Below are 20,830 nucleotides of genomic sequence, written 5' to 3' on the forward strand. Positions count from 1 at the left end.
GCCTTTCTCATTGGGACTCAAGATGTATTACATAAAATAAATCAATACAGTCAACAGACCAGAGGTGAAACATAGCATAAACTTAAACATGCTTATAGCAACAGATAGTACAAAATACACATAGTGGTGTAGTCTAGTCTGTAACCCTTTATCCCAAGCTTCTTTCCGCAATGCATTATTACAGTGCAGCACCGCCCAGAGCCCTTCGGGGATGGGGCGGTATATAAGTCCAATAAAATAATAAATAATAATAAAATAATAATAATAATATTTCCTGTGCAAAAAGCCCTCTTGAATAATTCATCTTTGCAAAGCTCGCAGAAAGCCGGAAGGTGGGAGCCTTCTTGTCCTCCTCAGGGAAGTCATTCCATAAGGTGAGAGTCACAACACAGAAGGGACGTGTACAAGCAGATTTTGCTATTTTGCCCATTTGTAGGATAGAACCTGAACACAACCCTGCTCAGATGAGCAAAGCGGAGTCAGACTACTTGGCTGTCTAGGTCAAAATGGTTTGCTTTGTAGTGATACTCACATGGCTGTTTGACATGCTACCTGTGGCTCTTTTGAGCACTGTGCCCCAATGTGGCATCTGCGCCATGTTTCAGGAAAGCGGGCAAAAAGCTCTTGCATGGTAGAGCTTGTGGCTGGCAGGCGATTCTCACCTTGAAATGTGTAAGTGGCAAGCCCAGCATGTCGGTGAAGGAAGCAAATGTCACTGATTTGATTGATGATAGCACTGAACTATATTTACTGTTTTAAGAGCCAAAATACAGTAATGAAATTAACGGGCTTACTCGCACTTAACCATGATGAAATGTGGCCAGATTATTGGGGGGAAGAGAATGAACAAATTCCTATGCACGTCCTATGCATGTTTACTCAAAACGCCATTGATGTCGACTGATTAATTTTCATGTCTGGTACTATGGCCTTTCGAGACCACGAGTTCACTTCAGGCATAATGTATTATGCTTAACTCAATACAGAATGCAGTCATAGGAATATAGTCAAAAGGCTGCCGTAGCAGGAGTTAAATGTGTCCCGTTTTGGATTTCGGTGATAAAACACAAACTAAGAAGAACAAATGACAAATTGAGGATGGATTATACAATTTTAATACTCAAACTGTAGAGTTTCCCATATACAAATACCCATTATGCACATGGATAGTCCCCATAAAATTACTCCACCCCCATTTCACAATTATTCATTTCAGGATCTGTAGGATCAGAAACACCGTGCCATTTTGTTCAGGAAAAGTCAGAGCACTTAAAGCTTAGATCTTGCTATGACATGCTACACTGTATCCCTAGCAGTGAAAGAGAAGGGTTTAATAACCATTGTGTGTACATGAAATCCTACCTAAGGTGCTTAATGTCATCTAAATGTATAAGGACTGTAAACATTAAAACAGTACTCAATATAGTCTTATTCAGCTAAGAGGAAGTTAAGAAATATATAGAGGCTCAACTGGCATTTTACAAGCAGATGTAAATTCTTGGCCAGTTCTAGAGACGCCCTCTCCCTTGGGTTGCCATCTTCAGGTTGAGAAATTCCTGGAGATTTGAGGGGTGGAGTCTGGGAAGAGTAGGTTTGGGGAGGGAAAAGACTTCAGTGAATTTTACTGCCACAGAGTTCACCCTACAAAGCAGGCATTTTCTCCACAGGAACAAATGCGAGCAGTTTGGCAGCCAGTCATAATTCTGGAAGATCTCCAGGTCCTACCTGGAGGCTTGCAAGCCCTACTTCAAATAAGCCAGAGACAACCAAATTCAAACATCCAGCTCTACACATGGCTCAGTTTGTTCTGTGTGGGAGTGCTGACTTTTATTACAAATAAACATGATGTTCTGACTGGATGTCATAAAAATGTCCCACTTTCAGTCCTTTTCTTATAATCTTGGGCTACATACATGCCACATTTTACCTTCTTCATATATTACAGAAATATCTGTCTCAGCTATTTATGGGTCTTGCCAGGTTGACTCTATGTTACCTTTCAAGGTGAGTCAGAAATTGGATCAAGAACGGGCAATTTTGTTTTGTACGGCTGCTTGTAAAGGCATTGGCTTGCCAACATGGCTTACAGCAAGTATAAACAATATACCGAATAACAAAAATCTTCAACTAATAGCAATTCAGTTACATTCTCATTCAATGCCAGGGATTTTGGAGTGCACTGACAGCCTTTTATAGGTTTTTTTGTAGGTTTTATCATGATAATTCAAAAGATGAATTGAATAGTGGGTAGCTTGTTTTGTTTTCGTCCACAAACACAGAATTCATGTCTCTACATATGTTCATTTGAAATCTGCAGGATGAAATCAAATCTCTGGGGAGTGATCAGCAGTGTACAATATTCAATATTCTTCCACAGCATAAACAGATAAATTCGGTATTTTTAAGACATCTCACATATTATCCAGAATAAATGTTATTTATTTATACATTCGGTTTTTCCCATACCCTTTTTTGACATCTCAGGCTCAGCCATAAAGAGGAAAGGAGATATAAAATGCTGGTATGAATTTTTAACTTCACCATTTTTTAGAAGCGCACAGGGTAAAAATGCACTGAGTTCTTTTTAAGAGACCAAGGTCAATTGAAAAAGACTGCTTCCTTTATTGCTGGGGAAAAAAGCAAACATGCAAACACAGACCTACATGCTCCATCAGCTAAGATATCTGAAGACACAATATTAATATCAGACAGACTCCCTCCAACAAATCCATTAAGACGAGGGATGCAAAGATTAGTTAATATCTTCTCATCCATCTCCCTACTCACATGTCGGAAAAGTAATGTTCACCAGTGCTTCAGGATGTTTGATAAAATAATAATGCCTTCCATTTTATGGCATATTTAATCTCTGGCAGTCCCAAAGCTTGCCACTAATCACGCATGTTTAGGAATCTATCAGAAGCTGAAAAGCAGCCCAGCTGTAAAGCACAAATGAGTCCACCCCCATAGGTGAATCTAATGGAGAGCATATCCTATATTAATGGGGACAGAAACTGTGGGTGTACTGCCTTCTGAAGAATCATGTAAAACAGAACAAGGGACTCCAAACTTGTAACATACAGAAAATGAAAGAAGCAGGCCGCGAGGGGTATATTTAATTCTCTGTGTGAGAGAGAGAACAAAGAGCATTTCCACAAACGATTCTAAGAATGCCTTTTAGCTTCTATCATCATTCATGAGTCGTTAATGTGACACAGAAAGTGGAAGCGATCCACCTGAAAATCGAAGGTGCTTTTTAATGCATGTGCCTGTTTCACTTGATTTACAGATCAGGGTCTTATAACATTGCCTTTGAAAATGAATCAAGGTAGGCAGGAAACACAGCCAAGAGATACCTGCATTCCAGGTCTACCTCTGTCGCCTGCTTGGTATGCTTGCATGCTATATACATCTGTATACGCAAACAGCCATTGCCAGCTTTTTCATTATTCTCATGGCATGAATTGTTTTTGGAGTGCTGGTCAAAGCCCTAGCAGCCCATCACTCCTTCCCAGTATCTAGGCCTCTGCTTATATGTGGGAACATCCAAACATGTCATCTTGCATCAGCAGTCTGAAATGGGACAAAAGGGAATGCAGTAAGAGCACAGAATCAATGTAAAACACGGGTAGTTAATGCAGATTAAATAAAACAGCTTTCAACTATAAGACAGAAGTAAGAACAATGACAGTCTGTTTTGCCTCTGGCTCCAGTTATTCTCAGTTGTGTAAAAATTGAGAAATCTAGCATATCTTCATGTGAACACACTATGAGCCCCATCCAGGGGGCAGGCAAATGGGCTCGTAGGAATGGCACACTGCTGTGCTAATGGATTTACCCTCCCCAGGACACTTACCCTGGCAGAGGGATGATTCCACTGGTGTGCAGCTGCTGCACCCGCCCCCCCTCCGGTGCTCGAACATGGCATGGGATGCCACGCCAGCATCCGTTGACACCTGCCACTGGCATTGTGGAAGTGAGCCAGGGATGTGGCCAGGGGAGAGCTGGCTTTAGTCGGCTCCCTCCCAGCCGTTGCCAGAGTTATGCCAGTAGTGTGGTCTTTACACACTTTTGGGTGGTGTAAGTCCACTGAGGCCCATAGAGGTTTCTCAGTGGCAGGGAGGCCTTTTGACTTTTTGAGCTTCCCTACACTGCCAAGAAGCCTCTTTGAGCGCCCAGCTCTTGGTGGGGCTGTATATCACCTTAGTGAAGATTGAAATTTTTACCACAACACAAGAAATGGCACCATTGAAATTTTGCTAGGAACAGAGAGAAAAGGACAGAATTCAGAGCAAAATGTAAAGGTCCAAACTAGAAGTTTTAGAGAGCCAATGAAGCACTTCCTGGACCACTCCTTGCCTCACATTGCCTTCACAGTGGGGTCTCCTCAAGTCTTCTTGTTTACATGTGAGGAAGTGCCCCCCTGTCTGCTGTGCAGCAGGCATTGCTTCCTGTTGAAGCCAAGAATGAAGATGGTTGGGGTTTTTTGGGGGGGAGGGGATATATGCCTTATATTGATACTGTGCAAGCTTTCCACGGAAAGATTAAAGTGTGGTCAGTAGTGGTGCGGCAGAAGAGAAAGTAGTGTACTTCTGAAATAGAAAATAGTCCCAAATGACTATGAGTGTTATAATTTACTTTTAAGCACAGCCTTTGTCAAAACCATTATTCTGTGCATATTTAAACATGGTACTTTGATGCAATAGCATGTATATGTTCTTGAGGAAAAGAAGCAAATTGCTGACTGGACGTTCTCAAGGGTACACTTGCTTTCCATCTGGAGGGGGCAACAGGAGTCTGCGGGGGAGACAGAACCTCAGGCTGCCTCACCAATGAGGCAGGAAGCAGTGGTGGCAGCGAAGCTCAGCAGGTGGGGAGAGCAGGAGTATGAGAGGGAGAGCACAGGCAGCCACAGATGGCTAAATTTGCACACAGCCAGCCACGCTGGTGACAGAAGCATGGCTAATGCGTAATGCACAGGGGCATTGCACACTGGCACGACCTTGAGGCTTGGGGGACTAAAAAGCCACAGCCTCTGCAGGAATCTTGATTCTCTCGTCCTCTCACAGCAGTGATCTCTTTCTATCTCTCCTCTTCCAACTTCTTTTCACCATCTGTGGATCATTACCTCCACCCCAACAGCAGAAGGCGCTACAATCTTCTTTCCCTCCCTAGGGGGCGTTGATTTGTTCCTCTCTTACAACCCTGACACAGCGAAGAGATGCAAACAGAATAGAAAGGAGCCCCATGATTGGCTGGTTACTTCTCTTCAATGTAGCGATGGGATGAGAGCTCAGCCAGGATTGGTGGATACAAGTCCTACAACGATCAAGGCCTTCATACGGGGGTGTCCTTTCCTATGCATCAGCCCCCCCCCCACCCCTTGAATTTCAGCTTTACGCTGTAGCTACTGTAGGCTTCCCGGGGAAGTTTTTGTCGTCACCCTACGAACAAGCGTGACTAAAGACCAATCAGCTCACGGCCCTGGCGGCTGTTGCTAGGCAGATTATGGTAATAAACCAAAGGACTCCCCCCCCCCCTCCCGCTCTGCAGCTACCATTGTGAGGTGAGGACAGGTGGGCGGGTTTGATCTACGGTGGGGCCCTGGGAGCTCGGCCGGACACGACAGCTTCACGAGACCCCCTCAGGTAAAGCGATGGGACGGTCCGGGGAGGGAGTTCGGCTCAGTCTTTCCTCAGGCCTAGTCGTAGGTTTTGGGGTGGGGGGGAGGTTGTTGTTTTAGTCGCACCCAAGATGGCGCCGGGACCGGGACAAACCGTTGGCTCCAGCGGGTGGGGGAAGCGGCGCAGGGCGCTGCCATTCCCCCTCCGTGCCGGAGAGGTACAGTCCGCTCCCCCTCCTGATCGGGATACCCCATCCGCCCCGGACGGGGGGGAGAAAGGGCTGCCCCAGTCAGGGTCTCCCCCTCCCTCTTGGTATAGTCCGGGCCCCGGCACCTCGCTGGCGAAGGGGGGGTATCGAAGCCATTTTAATGCCCCCTCACCAGCAGCTGTGGGCCTTCACCCACCCGAGGGCGGTTCCCCTCCACCCGCCGTTTTTGGATTATCCTTCATCTCGTCGGCTTCTTCACTTCTTTCCCTTCGAACAACAAAAACTGAATGGCTCGACTCTCGCCCCGTGCTTCCCCCCCTCTCCGTCCCAGACTTGGTTGGGACGGGTCGGGGAAGTGACCGTTGGGCGCGAGTTGGCGGCGCTGTTCAAACACCCTCGCGCTGGGGGGAGTCCGAGGCTCTGTGGTTTCCCCGCCGCGGCGGCGCCTCTCCCTTGTGATTGGCTGAAAAGCCGGGTCGTGCGCCCCCCTTCCTCGCATTGGTCTGCGCGACGTGGGGGGAAGGGCGCCTTAGACCAATTTTCAAATAGGCCTCTCAGTCCAAGCTTGGATGGCCGTTGGCCGTGAGGAGGGGCGCGAATGACCCTCTCAGCGTCCATATCAAAGGCCTGTCGCTTGACTGGAAACACGCATGCACAAAACCTTAATCGATTAAACAGTAGCATAAAAACAAGCATATGTGAATGTCGGAAGTGAAATTCCTTAACAGTGTCCTCCTCTCCCTGACTTCTTGTTTTTAGAGTGGAGCTTAGGTTATCTCAGGTGCTCTCTTGGAAGAAATTTAAAAAGCTATGTGACATTTAACCACTTAGAAAAGGGTTGCCATTCCAGGAAACATCTGGAGATTTTAAGGTAGAATCCTGAGAGAATGGGGTTTAGAGAGAGGGGAGGCAACTCGACAGGGTATAATGCCATGTGGTCTGCTTTTCAAAGCAGCCGTTTTCTCCAGAAGTGGAATATATGTTTTAAATAAGAGTTTTACATAGTCTGAAGGTTAGCTGTAATTCCAGATCTCCAGACCCCACCTGGAGGTTGGCAGCCCCAACTTAAAAGGCAAAGGCAAGGACTGAGTCATTACCCATGGGGCTATGTGACATCACACCATTTACTAATCAAACTTTGTTTACAGAGTGGTTTGTCATTGCCTTCCTCAGTCATCAACAAGTGCTGGGTACTCACTTCACTGACTGTGGAAGAATGGAAGGCTGAGTTAACCTTGAGCCAGCTACCTGAAACCAGCAGACAGGGTTAACTGGGCAGTTTGCCATTGCTTTCTCTAGTGGTCTACACTTTACCCCCAGCTAACTGGGGACTCATTTTACTGGCCTCGGAGGGATGGAAGGCTTTCAACCTGAATTTGACTTCCAACGGGATCAAACTCAGTCACGAGCAGAGCTTTGATTGCAGTACTGTAGCTTACCACTCTATGATGTGGCGCTCTCAAACCCTAAATTTAGGTGACCAAAAAAGACAATAGCCTCCCCCCCAAAAATCCATGCTAATTTACTTTTGCATATAATTACCATAATTTAAATGAAGATACACCAGCGTGGTGTAGTAGTTAAAAGCAGGTGGATTCTAATTTGGAGAACTAGGCTTGATTTCCCACTCCTCCACCTGAGTGGCGGAGACTTATTTGGTGAACTAGTTTCCCCAACTCCTACATTCCTGCTGGGTGACCTTGCGCTAATAATCAAAGTTCTTTGGAACTCTCTCAACCCCACTTATATCACAAGGTGTCTGTTGTGGGGAGAGGAAGGGAAAGGAGTTTGTAACCCACCTTGAGTCTCCTTACAGGAGAGAAAGGTGGGGTATAATTGGAACACTACCCAGTGCTACTGGCATGCTTTTCAAAATCCCCTTCCCCTTTCTGGTGACCTGTCTTGAATATATTCCAAACAGCCTTTAGCAGCCAGTCTTTCTTCCAAATTCAGGTCCAGCCAGGTATTCCATGGGTGGGTGTTCAGGAATGGAGTCTCCATAGCCACTTTATTGGCTAGTCAATTTTATTGGGCAGAAACAGAACTCAGACATTGTTCAGAGAACAGTCATCTTGACCTTTGACATCTGATCACCCTACTTAAAATACATCTGTTTGCTGCAGTAGACATCTTTATGGGTTAACTAAAGCCATAAATCTGGTCATCTTTTACCATGTTCGAAGACTTCCCCCTCTTTCACTGCATAGACTGAATGTGGTTACACCTCTGTAATTATTATATTAAATCTAAACGGAGTCTTGGGGCACCTTAAAAATTAATAAACTGTTACTGTAGGATGAAGATGTGGCAAACTAGTTGTCCATTCTGGGTTGGAAAATACCTAAAAGTTTTGGGGTGGAGGTTTGAGAGATCCACATTTGGGAAAGGGGAGAAGGCCACTGCTTTCACATCCTGCATGTGAGATCCCAAAGGCACCTGGTGGGCCATTGCGAGTAGCAGAGAGCGGGACTAGATGGACTCTGGTCTGATTCAGCTGGCTTGTTCTTATGTTCTTAACTTCATTCAGGTAAATGCCATAGAGTTCACCTTCCACAGATGTCATTTTCTTCAGGGGAACTGTTCTCTATAGTCTGGAGGTCCATTGTAATTCCAGGAGATCCCCAGACCTCATCTGGATATTGGCAATCCATTGTGGTCCACTTTTTTCAGCTGCAACAAGTAGATCCTCTTAGTACGGAAACACTGCACTGAAAAATATTGGGGAGGGACAAAGCTGTGGCATTTTGTGGGTCATAGGAAGTGGAAACTCCCAAGTCCTCCTTCTATCAGGGGTGTGTGTGTAAAATGCAATAGAATTTTTAAAAATTAAGCAGTGTAAAATTAATGAAGTCGGCGGCATAATCGAATGATTAATGCAAATCCCAATGAGTTAAAAATAACGAAATAAAAGAGAATTAGATTACATTCCAGGATGGTGATCATCTTATATTTATGTAAGTGTCATAGTGTTTCAAAGCAGTAGATGTATAGTGGGAATCTGCTAGCTAGAATTACTAGAGAAAAGTTTAAGGCGATGATAGTCACCAGAACAACTCAAAGAACCTATCAGGGGAGTAACCTGTTGAAGTGTTGTCTTGTGAATAGTTTATTTTTCTTAATTAGATTGGAATATTGCATAATTCTGTTTACCCTGTATTCCCTGCATTTCACGGTTCTTTGGCCACACTGTTCAAAACATAGCACCATAGTGAGGGTGCACTTATTATATCTGAAGGAATTAGTGCTAGTTCATTAATGCTTATGCTGGAATAAAATTTTGTTAGTTTTCAAGGTACCAAAAGATTCTTGTTTATATCGATTCAAAGCAGTTATGTCTCTGGAATCCATCCTGGAAGAGATGTTCTGAAAGTGAAAAAGGAAGATGCCAGCTTGCTGTGTTTTTATAAGTACATATGCAAGAAATTGGCATTTTAAAAAATGGACTGACTAACTTCGTCAGTTGAGGGTTTATTGATCACAAAATTCAGTCCTTTGTTTTAGCACTCAGAACACATTTTGGCAGTTGACGTGGTAGAACTAAGACCCAGCTTTGGACAGGGGGTAATTTTTTCCTTAACAGATAGTATAGGTCAGCGCAGATAGTTGAGATTCTCTTCTCATTCCTGTACCCAGGGTAGTCTGATCATTGTATGGGCCCTGCAAGGCTGGTTGATATGGCAAGATGTCATGCCAGCTCCAAGTTATTTAAGAAGATTATTCCTTGTTTTTAGCACCTAATTGCCATACAGGGAGAAAAGGCAGCTCCATCTCATCAGATATTGGAACCTAAGCAGAATCAGTACTTAGATGGGTGACCACCAAGAAAGGCTCTGCAGAGTAAGGCAATGGCAAACCACTTCTGCTTCTCACTTACCTTGAAAGGCCTTTGCTGTGGTCACCATAAGTCGGTTGCATCTTGAGGGCACTGATGTACATAATTGCCATAGGCTTTGTAAGTCTACCTCCCCTCCAAGTATGCGCATGAGAAGAATTTGAAAAGGAGAGCATTAAACCCATGAATGTTAAACCCATGAAGTCATGAACCTTGTCTCTTACATAATGACACCATTCATTCTGTAGACGCACTGGGAATATATATAACTGAAGTGTGATGAGACCTTATGGGCTATATTGCACAGCCAAGTTTATATAACTTATGAACAAGAATGACTGGGGCTGTGTGGTTTCCAGGCTGTGTGGCCGTGTTCTAGCGGCATTCTCTCCTGACGTTTCGCCTGCATCTGTGACTGGCATCTTCAGAGGATCTGATCAAATGTCAGGAGAGAATGCTGCTAGAACACGGCCATACAGCCCGGAAACCACACAGCACCCCAGTGATTCCGGCTGTGAAAGCCTTCGACAAGAATGACTGTGACTGCATGATTAAAGATACATGCAGGCATTTGCACTATACAACAAACAGATCAAAGGCTGTGGTAGGACGTGATAGTTTGTGAACGGTAATAACATGTTTTTCCCCACCATATTTTGCAAAGCTAATACATGTTCTGGCTTCTCTGGAATCTGTACTCTGAGGGGAATGCTACATTTGCTGTCATGTAAGCACGTAGAGGTACACATTTTCTCTGTTAGGAAACATGTAAGGAAGTGAACATACAAGTGACATTAAGACTTCCTGATAAAGGTACCCAGAGTGAAAAGGAAAAACACGCTGCTGTCATGTGTTAGAATAAAAATACCTATTTCCATTCAACAGTTAAACTGGTGAAAGAAAGAGAACTGATTTAATCTCATAGGCTTGCGTGTTATGGCATGAGGTAATTCTACATGGGAGTAACATGAAGTTCCTTGTGTCTTCTATTATGCAGCAAATTAACTAAGCCTTGATTTTGAATGGGAGAAGCACTAAAGTGGCTTAAACTGAAATACTGAAACTAAATGGTTCATGCACCAAAGTGTTGATATGGTAACTGATATAAAGAGACTCATTGTCCTATGTATGTGTGAGAGAGTTTTGTTAACACTTATCATTTTTCTTTTAATTACCCTGTTGATACTGAACAGGTTGATTCCTTTGACCACATGATCACAGCATCTGCGATGTAAGGTTGCCATGGCAACTGTGCTACCCAACGGCAACCAGCCTGCAACTCTGGCACTGCAGAAACTGGGGCATTCAAGTCAGTGACAAGATGGAATTGATAAAACGAACCCTTTCATTCCCAAATCCCAATAATTAGTTATCAGCTTGTTAGTATTGATGCCTTTCACAGCTGCTGATGTACTAGAAACCTCTTGTATAGGCTGGAGTGGTCTCCATGTATGAAAGCCTATATAAAACCAAGGAAGGGGGCACGTGGTCTCCAGAAGTTGCAGCTAGGTGGTCTGTGCTGTGGTCCTACCGTACGGTTGTTTGGCACAGTTACATGTGAGGGATGGAGCAAATGTGATGAAGGCAAGCAGAGTTTCTGTGGCTGATGAAATTAGGCCCAGTTACACTGAAAATATATTCACAGTGAAAGATTCAATTACATCAAAGGAGATCTGGTCCTAATATTTATTCTGTATTACACTGAACTTGATCACCGTTTCCTGACTCTGGTTTGTACCATATTGTTGCTGGAGTAGAGTGACCTTGTCCATTGAATGTCATGTCTAACAAAGATTTACAATTCAGTAATCCAAGTTAGGACTATGTGTCAATTTAGTCATTTTTTCCCCTGAATGTTGGTTGTATCGTACACGTTTACATGGGGCTACAGCCATAATTATCTTTTTGTGGGTATAGTTTTCATCTCAGAATTGTGTCCCTCCCTACCGTCCTGCCCTAGGGATTGTATCTCCCATATCCTAGTCTGCCCTGACATGTGTTGTTACTTAAGGTAATGTGCTGCCTTTGCCCCCACGTTGAAAAACTTTACAAGGGAATTGAGAACACGAGAGATAATTCTTGCCATTTCTCCATGTTAAGTATCCTATTATGTTCTTTGTTTCAATTTTCTTTAACCAGAAAAGAAAATTACATTGATCTTGGTACCCTCACTTTAATTCCTAGCTGCCGCTGAGGATTAATCTGTATATGCTGAAAACATTTATCATGCCTCTGTCATTGTACTTTTGCATATTTTCATGACTTTTATGGAAATAAAGCGGTTATCGAGCCTGCTGTCTTTTGGAGATAGTTGATTGTTTTTAATAGAATGAACTTGAAAAGGGAAACCGACCCACAATTTGCCATAGCTGAAACGATGCTGTGCAGACATTCCCTTCTCTGTTCTGAAGACACCACCACCATTAGTATTGTACATGTTGACAAGCTTCTTTCATTGGCTAAAAATTAGTAGCCATTTGTCACAGATGGCAGGGTTGAAAGCTGTTACTCATGCCACCCACCTTTTGCATGGAGTGAAATGAATTTGTACAACTATATCTGGAAGAAGCAAGACAATGTGTACTTTTTGCCAAAGAAGTCCAACTTTACCTCAGAATTACAGGCCAGAAGAGCCCACTGCAAACAGAATGTATTATGCATGTGAAAAGTGAATGTCGATTTTTTTTTCTGCTTTCAAGATTCCAAATTTCCAAAGAATTTTAAACAATAGGAGATCCATGAGGCTATGGAAAGGCTATAGGAGAGCTGCAGGGCCTGAGGTGGATGGATTTTCTTGCCAAATGAGAAGGCATAGCTCTAGCATACAGTGCATGTTTTGTTCAGGTGTAATCAGGCATCTCCCTTAAAGAATCCCAGAACCGCAGGGCTGGAAAGCATTCTGCCTTCAACCGTCATTTGATAGTAGAGAAAAAATTGGTCTTGACTGTCTAGAAGGCAGCTCCTTAAAATGTGGCTGATGCTTATGCATTTTTGACCTTGTCCTGTTCTTGTTAAAGGGAGTGTGCAGATTTATAGTTTCAAAAGAGCATTTTATGCAAGCAGTAAGCAGTGGTTATAGCCACTCTACTCACTGTATAGCCACTCTACTCACTGACATATCCATATTATTGGACATGTTAGTGAGTTGATGCCCCTCTGAAGAAGCAAGGAATGAGTCGCTGCCGGTAAAGGACAGTGACTGGGGCAAGGGACTGAAGCTGACCTGCAGTGCAATCCTAAACAGTTATGCCCTTCTATTGACCCTGTTTAGGATTGCACTGTGAATTCCTGACCACTGCAGATTCAGTTTAGCCCTTCTTTGGCTGAGCAGTTACTCACTTCTTCCAGCCTTCTCTGTAGCTATATATATAAAATCTAGGGGGAGGAGCCATGGGTCATCGGTAGAGCTTGATGCTTTACATGAAAAGGTTCTAGGTTCAGTCCCAGAATTTTCAGTTGAAGGCTCAAGGAGATTTGGCTGAGGTTGTGGTGAGCTGCTGCTAATCAAAGAAGACAAGGCTGAACCTGGTAGACCTGTTCTGACTTGTGGTCATGCAACTAAAACCATTACCACAAGAGGAAGAAAAAACTAAGACTGTCAGGACATTACTACATGTACATACAGAATACAAAAAGACCTGTGTAGGTGGGGGTGGGAGTGGGCTTGGCAGAGGGTCTTAATCTTTTGGTTGTCAATGGTTATCAATGAAACTGGATCGCAGATAGCTGTACATCAGAACCTACACTGCTGTCATAATGCCCTTTTGGATGTTACGTTGAAGTTGTGATTATTTCATCTTGGCTTGAGCACCGATTTGCCAGTATCACATGTAACGGCATTGAGCAATGAGCGGGACAAAAATATCTGTCATTTGCATAAAGCAGGTAGGGTGGTGACCTGTCTATAATAGCAGTGTATGTTTTGTATTAAATAGTGTTAACCTGCTGACTGTTGGATGGATGCATGCAAAATAAAAACCCTATATGATTTCCTTCATATTAACTTGGACTACAGCAGTCGAGCACCTTTCTAATGCATTTCTGGCCACCTGCGGTTGCTGCCAGCCGTGCAAAGCAAACTGTAATGAGTTTGCAAAGGCAGCTGCAGAGTAAAGCTCTTTCAAGAACAGGGGATTTATTTATTTTTATCTGGGGAGAACAACAATAGATCTGCTTGCCAGTTTTGTGCGCTGCACAAGCAATGAAGAGAAAGATAGTTGGAGAGTAAATGAAACGCGTGGTTTTCTGTTCTAAATCTTTGTTGTTTGTGAGGGGGCGAATCCTGTTAAAACAACTTAGGTCGCAGGTGCAAGTGTGACGGAGCTGTTGAATGAGTCTGATTCTTGAAGAGTGATTGTTATTGTTGCCAGTTCTAGAGGTGAAAATATCAGGTTTCTCACAATCATGAAATTCTGTGAAAGTTAATGAGAACTTGGATTGGCAGGAAGGAGGTGTAGTAAACAGCGTTTCTATGAAGAGGGACAGCCGAACTATGTACAACCTGTGCACTGCGTTGCTGTGAATTAAAAGAGTTTTTTAAAAAAATCATATAATACAGAGTCATATAACTGCTTGGCATCAACCTGAGTGTTGCCAGATTTCCATAACGGCCTCCCCTCTTTCTTTTTTGTTTTTAAGAGAATTGTGCCAGAGGTGACTGTCTGTCTGGTTCATTTTTCTTGTGATAACAGGTAATTGGGAGGGAAGGCAGCATGGCGCATACCCTAGTTACATCTAGTTTAGATTACTGCAATGCCCTCTGTGTGCAGCTGCCCCTGAAAAGTGTTCAAAAGTTTTGATTGGTATAGACCAGGGGTAGGGAACCTGCGGCTCGAGAGCCGCATGCAGCTCTTCTGCTCTTGCACTGTGGCTCCACGAGCCGAGCTGCCGGCCCCATCCTTGCCCGCCCTGCAGGCAGCAGGGATGGGCGCACCAATTGCCCACAGCCGACTGGGCCGCGTGCTTCCCCTCTCGCCCACCCCGTTGGAGCGGGGTGGGCGCTTTCCCGGCAGCCGGCGAGGCCGAGCCGCCGGCTTCATCCTTGCCTGCCCTGCAGGCAGCAGGGCGGGTGCATCCATGCGCTTCTCAGAATGAGCGGAGTAAAAGGTAAAAAAAAACCCTATATATATAGTGTTATCTTTATTTTAAATGTCAAAAATTATTTGCGGCTCCAAGTGTTTTCTTTTCCCGTGGAAAACAGGTCCAAATGGCTCTTTGAGTGTTAAAGGTTCCCTACCCCTGGTATAGACCACTCAGACATCATTGGAATGGAAGTGAAACAAGGGACAGGGGTCTCTCTTCCCTGCCAGGTCCTGTCTCAACCTGTGAACACCTCCCCCACCCCCCCACCCCCGCTTACCTATGTGCCTGGGTGAAACTGTAGTTTAGAACACAATTGAGAGGGGACCTGGCAGGGAAGAGAGACCTGCCCTGTCCCATGTTCCACGTCCATTGGAGCAGCAGTGGCGTAGGAGGTTAAGAGCTCATGTTTCTAATCTGGAGGAACCGGGTTTGATTACCAGCTCTGCCGCCTGAGCTGTGGAGGCTTATCTGGGGAATTCAGATTAGCCTGTGCACTCCCACACATGCCAGCTGGGTGACCTTGGGCTAGTCACAGCTTCTCGGAGCTCTCTCAGCCCCACCCATCTAACAGGGTGTTTGTTGTGAGGGCGGAAGGGCAAGGAGATTGTAAGCCCCTTTGAGTCTCCTGCAGGAGAGAAAGGGGGGATATAAATCCAAACTCTTCTTCTTCATTCCAATGATGTCCGAGTGCAGGCTTTATTTTTTTACATATAAGTGGATAGCTGCCATTCACTCGGATGTGAAAGAGTAAAGAGCTGCGGAGTGCACAGTTGACTGGGTGGCCTGGGCTTATGGGGAAGGTTCAACGCACCCCTGTGCATACAACGCACCCCAGAGTGGCTCTGCAATAAATACAGGCCTCTCCTCTACAATATACTTCTGGCCCTAATAATGGAACTGTTATGACTGTTAAGACCAGAATGAAAAGTATGCCCGTTTGCATAATTCAGAAGACAGATCACGTATTAATTTAAATCCCCTAATTGTCTTTTTCTTCATTAACTGAATGAAATTTTTATAAAATGTCCAACTACCTCCAGCCATTTCCTAGCGTAGCAGGCGCCTCTCTTGTTTCAACCACACAGCCCATTTCTATTTCTGTCCTGCGAACAATATATAAATTGTGTGGTCATATATTGCCTGATTGCTACAATCCGCCCCAAAGCCACAAGCGGTCACGTTCCTTGAAACAATAAGTGTGCTTGATAAATGAGAATGCGGAGAAGAGGCAAGCGTCGTGACCCGGCAGTCAATGAAGTTATAAACCTAGAGCACTTTCCAGCGTAAAGGGTGCTGTGAGAGCATTTTCTTGCCAAAGGCTCTCCGGAAATGTGCTGACTTCTTCTCCTGTATATACTGTGATAATGAAGCTAAGTGTGGGATGCAGCTTTTTGTGGGCATGTGTAGCAGTGCCGCTTTTTAGCAACAAGGAGCCACTTCGACTGGAAAAAGCTGCATGCAGAAACCCAAAGCATAATTCTACACAAAACTCCCCTCTCCTAGCAATCTTGCTGTCTTTGCCTATTAGGGCTTGTGGTGAAGGAGAGTAGCCAGGGCTAAGCAGCAGCATTAAGTTAATAGCAGTCGGGGCCGGTCCTGCAGGGAGCCCGAACACACACAAGCTGTTCTTGGGTACCTTGGAGTGGAATGGCACGTCCTTCAAAGTGCTGATATTGTGATCAGGGTGATTATTTGACATAAAAGACTGAGAGGAGGCTTGATGATCTCAGTTCATTCACAGGCCTGCCTTCACAGCACAAATAACATTTCCCCCCTATGCTAATGTGGATAGACCTTTACTCTTTGTATGCCATGCTGATAAGACAAAGCTTTGGTACTCTAAATCCTTTCTTGTCAGTTTTCTTTTTTGTGATTTCCTGTATTCTGAAAATGGCCAGTTTTGCGACCGTTGCATCAGTGTTGTTTCATGATGTGCTTATCCCCAGTGATGTGGGGTAGGGAATTTTCCAATGCCATATTTTTCTGTGGAAGAATTTCCATCCTAAATATGTAAATATAGTCCTCCTATTGTTGTCAGGGCTGTTGTGTTACATGTTAGTTCGGTTAGAATGTGGCATATGAAGCACGGACAAACCCCTGCTCTGGTTTACAGGGGAGGGCAGGTTATAAATGAAATTTGTATTCATTCATTCATTCATTCATTCATTCATTCATTCATTCATTCATTCATTCATTCATACAAAATGTCCTTGCATTCTGTTGCTAACATTAGTTAAATTTTGCTGACATGATTTCCCTATTTAAACAATTTATTTAAATTTGAATCAGAGGTATTTCCTCACAAGGAGCAGCTGTTGTTTTATGACACCTTGCTTCAAAGAATGGTTAGCCAAGGGCTGGTCATTTTTAGGATTGCAGGAGGGCTTCAAACATTTGGCCAGTTTGGAAAAGATGATCATTTGATTCGTGCTTGTCTGCTTGCTTTTAACATTTTTAAAACATTTTCTTAAAAACACAATAACGTAATAAAACCATTAAACAAAAAAACAAAAACTGAGAATGAAATTTAGCTTAATCACAATTCTAAATATAAACATAAAGAAAGAGCCACTGGAGTTATGCAAATGACGATCCATAAGGGCATACAATGTTCAACTGAACATTATAACATTCTACTTGTTACAGAATCTCCCAGACTGCTGTGGATGGAAGTTCCATATAACAAGGGGCTTCTGTTGGCAAGCCATAGTGACAAGCCAGAAACACCATTTTTCCTTGGTTCCCTAACTCTTACGCCTGTGTTCCTATGCTTGTTCTTTGCCCTACCGTTGCGTTCCTTCCTCAGATTCTGTATGTAGCTGTTCCTCTTCTGAACTATTCATCGCTGAACAGTTGTTACATGAACTCTGGTGCTATCTATCTCCCAAACTGCTGCACCCAAATCTCTCCTTGGGGAGTTCCTGGCTATTGGCACAGCTCCATGCAAGTTCTTTTGATATTTGCATAGCATCTGGACAGAGTTCTGTGTTCTTTAAAAAGCCATGATCCCATTGATGAGGCTTTAAATCAATGGCAACAAATATGATAGGAAATTACATCTCTGCTGTATCGGTTGTTATGGGATGGTCCTAGGGGCCATTCCACTGTGGCGGCAATCTCCTGTGTAAGTCAGTGACCTTCAATCTTTCTGAACCCAGGACCCCCCTCCCTTTAAACACCTGGTGGCAGCATGGGACCCTCTTTATTTGCCAGAAGGGGAGGAGCCTGAGTTATAACTTATTGGCGGGGGCTCCAAATTTGCATGGAACATTGAAGGATCAGCTGGCTGGGTCAGACCTTTGGAAGAGAAAAAGGAAAGAAAGCTTGTTTTGGAAGGGTAGGGGGCATCTCTGAACCTGTCATGCAAATTATCTCTACTGCTGAGTGGGCTCATCTCACCATCTAGTTCAGTGATGGCGAACCTTTTTGAGACCGAGTGCCCAAATTGCAACCCAAAAACCATTTATTTATCGCAAAGTGCCAACACGGGAATTTAACCTGAATACTGAAGTTTTAGTTTAGAAAAAACATCTGGCTCCGAGGCGCACATTACTCGGGAGTAAGCTTGGTGAAGCAACCATGCAACACTTTGAACGGGTTGTGCCCAGTGGCCCAGGCCAGCCTATGTGTGTGTGGGTGCGTGTGGGTGATTTTACGCCCCCCCACATGATGAACACTGTGCGCGTGTGCCCACAGAGAGGGCTCTGAGTGCCACCTCTGGCACACGTGCCATAGGTTCTCCACCACTGATCTAGTTGCTCCTTTTAGCATGTGTGTGAAGAGAGGATGTGTTATGTTTACTATTCCATACAAAGAATATAATATCAATGGGTAAATATTAAAAGTAAGCTGCAATTTAACGGATCAAGTGTGTGTCCCTGACACCTTGAGCAAGCTCAGCTGCCTCATGCAGGTTTCCTGGAGAGGTGCTATAGAAACATTCTTAATAATAATTAACAAATGTTAGGGCCAGTCTGCCTTTTCAAACTATGGAAATATAGAATTCCAGTAGAAAGCAAGCACCGAAAATCTATCTGCATGCCCTGATATTTGTAGATATTGCATCTGGATAGTGTTCAAAGCTCACTCTTTACCTCTTGACAGACAATGTGCCTGAATGAATATAAAGGAGTTTTCACACTTTTCACAGCAAGCACATTTGCTGCATTTGCATTAATATCTACAGTAATAAGCACTGGAAGACGTGAAGAAGATATGTTTGTTTGTAAACTGTGGGGGCCATTCTTCAGACAAGTGCTGGAGCCGATTGCTCAAGCAACCTGGCTCATGTGTACTGCCTATCTTCACTTACTGGTTTACAGTAATGTGCTTCCATCTTACACTTTATTATATTTGCGGCTTTGCACTCCACATGAGAAGAATGCTGATCAAATATAGATTGATAATTAGCCCTCACGTTACAGAAGATGAGCAGAGATCATTTTTTCCCAGGACCTGTTTTGCACGACCAAATGGTTATTTTCTTAATATGAAAACTTTGCTCTTGAGACTGCAGATATTTTTTTAAATGCAGAATTATCAAGAATTATCTGAAACTAAATCAACTAGCCTTCTCCACCGTCAGAGGATTAGGGTTCCTAATTCCTGCAGAGAGGTTTAATGTCACACCTACAACAAGGATTTTATTTTATTTTTTTTAGCAGTGAACTTATTGTTAGAAGAGAAATGGTTTTTCCGTGTAATTGCTACTTGGTGTAGTGATACAATGAGAGAGACCCATTTTTCATTCTTAAATTCAATATATGTCTGATCAGATTTATTTTCGAACAAAATGTCTCAAAATAGAAGGTTGGAGAAGATGGTCTCTGACTCACTGTAACGACAGCTTATTGCCTACTGGGTTCTTTCAAAAAGGAGCTGCCTAATACGTTTATCTTTTCAGTGTCTGCTCTGGAGCAAATGGTCTTTTTCCTGCCAATGGTCAGGGTTCATTCATCTCTGAAACAGACAGCAGACGTCTGAAGTGCAGGTTTTGTTTCCTTCATCAAAAAGAAGAGAACTACCTGGCTTCATTGTGATCTAAAGGAGTGCTTCAAAAGCATGACCAATTCCCACAATGATTTCATCCATTGTTTCCACAGTTTCTACAGTCCCCTGAAGGAATGGCAGCTTCCCATTTTTTGCCCTGACTGGACCAGAGATGGTGACTTAATGTAGAGTTTACAGTATCTTTTGAACATGCTGTCTGGTTCTGGGGTTTACAAACGAGCAAGGTTGATCATCTTGTTGTATTGGGGCTAGAATCATACAAAGACTCATCACACTAGGACTGGACAATGGCAGGTGGTTGAGCCAAATCCAGAAATAAAGTAGGGTTCCTGAGCTCAATTTGTTAAAATTATGTCATGAGCCAGAGGCTTGAACCTGAAGTGCACTGGGCAAAAGATACTGCTCTGGTTGACCAAGCAAAGACATCAAGCTAGGCTTCTAATTTTTGAACTGAGTCTGACCAATCTAGGGGCTTAAACCTACTTGCCATAGAGGCTGATGTGCATCCCCATGATTTTCTGTCCCAGAGAAGGAGATCTCTGGAACCTTTTTACCAGAAATCTCTGGTAACTTTCACCTTCGGGTCATAGAATCATAGAGTTGGAAGAGACCACAAGGACCATCAAGTCCAACCCACTTCCATGTGGGAATATACAATCAAAGCACTCTTGAAAGGTGGCCATCCAGCCTCTGTTTAAAAACCTCTGAAGAAGGAGACTCCACCACACCCTGAGGCAGTGTATTCCACTGTCAAACTGCCCTTACCATCAAGAAGTTCTTTCTAATGTTTAGGTGAAATCTCTTTTCCTGTATGAAATTCAAGACCTGAAACTGCTGACCCTTTGCAAATTTTGAGAAGACCTCTTTTGGAAGACTTTGTCTTGTGGTATCCTTGGATTCTACTAGTTTTCTGTCTGATATACTTACAGGCTACTGTGTTGATACCTTCCACTAGAGTATGTTGAAGATGGATGTTGGATGCTTCTGTTGGCTGTGGCAGGATGTTTGCAGAGCACTCGTTTCTTGCTGACAGCACTATCAAACCCTCCAGTTTCCCATGTTGGTATCATTCCT

The 20,830-nt window shown here is 43.8% G+C and overlaps 1 protein-coding gene and 1 long non-coding RNA gene across 6 annotated transcripts in view; one reads left to right on the top strand and one right to left on the bottom strand.

Annotated features, from left to right (window-relative positions):
* Positions 1-1,097: 1,097 nt before the first annotated feature.
* On the bottom strand, positions 1,098-6,251 carry LOC125441840. The gene is made up of 2 exons (XR_007245917.1): positions 6,005-6,251; positions 1,098-3,573 (listed from the first exon to the last, which is right to left on the bottom strand). It is a non-coding gene; the product is annotated as an uncharacterized LOC125441840 (long non-coding RNA).
* PRDM10 (PR/SET domain 10) overlaps positions 5,343-20,830 on the top strand; it is a 77,811-nt gene continuing 62,323 nt past the window's right edge. The window contains exon 1 of one of the 5 annotated variants that reach the window (XM_048512778.1): positions 5,343-5,648. The gene's annotated coding sequence lies outside the window, so the exon portion shown is untranslated. The remainder of the gene's footprint in view (positions 5,649-20,830) is intronic. The other 4 variants (XM_048512776.1, XM_048512774.1, XM_048512777.1 and 1 more) reach the window with 4 other exon arrangements.

Source organism: Sphaerodactylus townsendi, linkage group LG12, assembly GCF_021028975.2.
Source record: "Sphaerodactylus townsendi isolate TG3544 linkage group LG12, MPM_Stown_v2.3, whole genome shotgun sequence".
Lineage (NCBI taxonomy): Eukaryota > Metazoa > Chordata > Lepidosauria > Squamata > Sphaerodactylidae > Sphaerodactylus > Sphaerodactylus townsendi.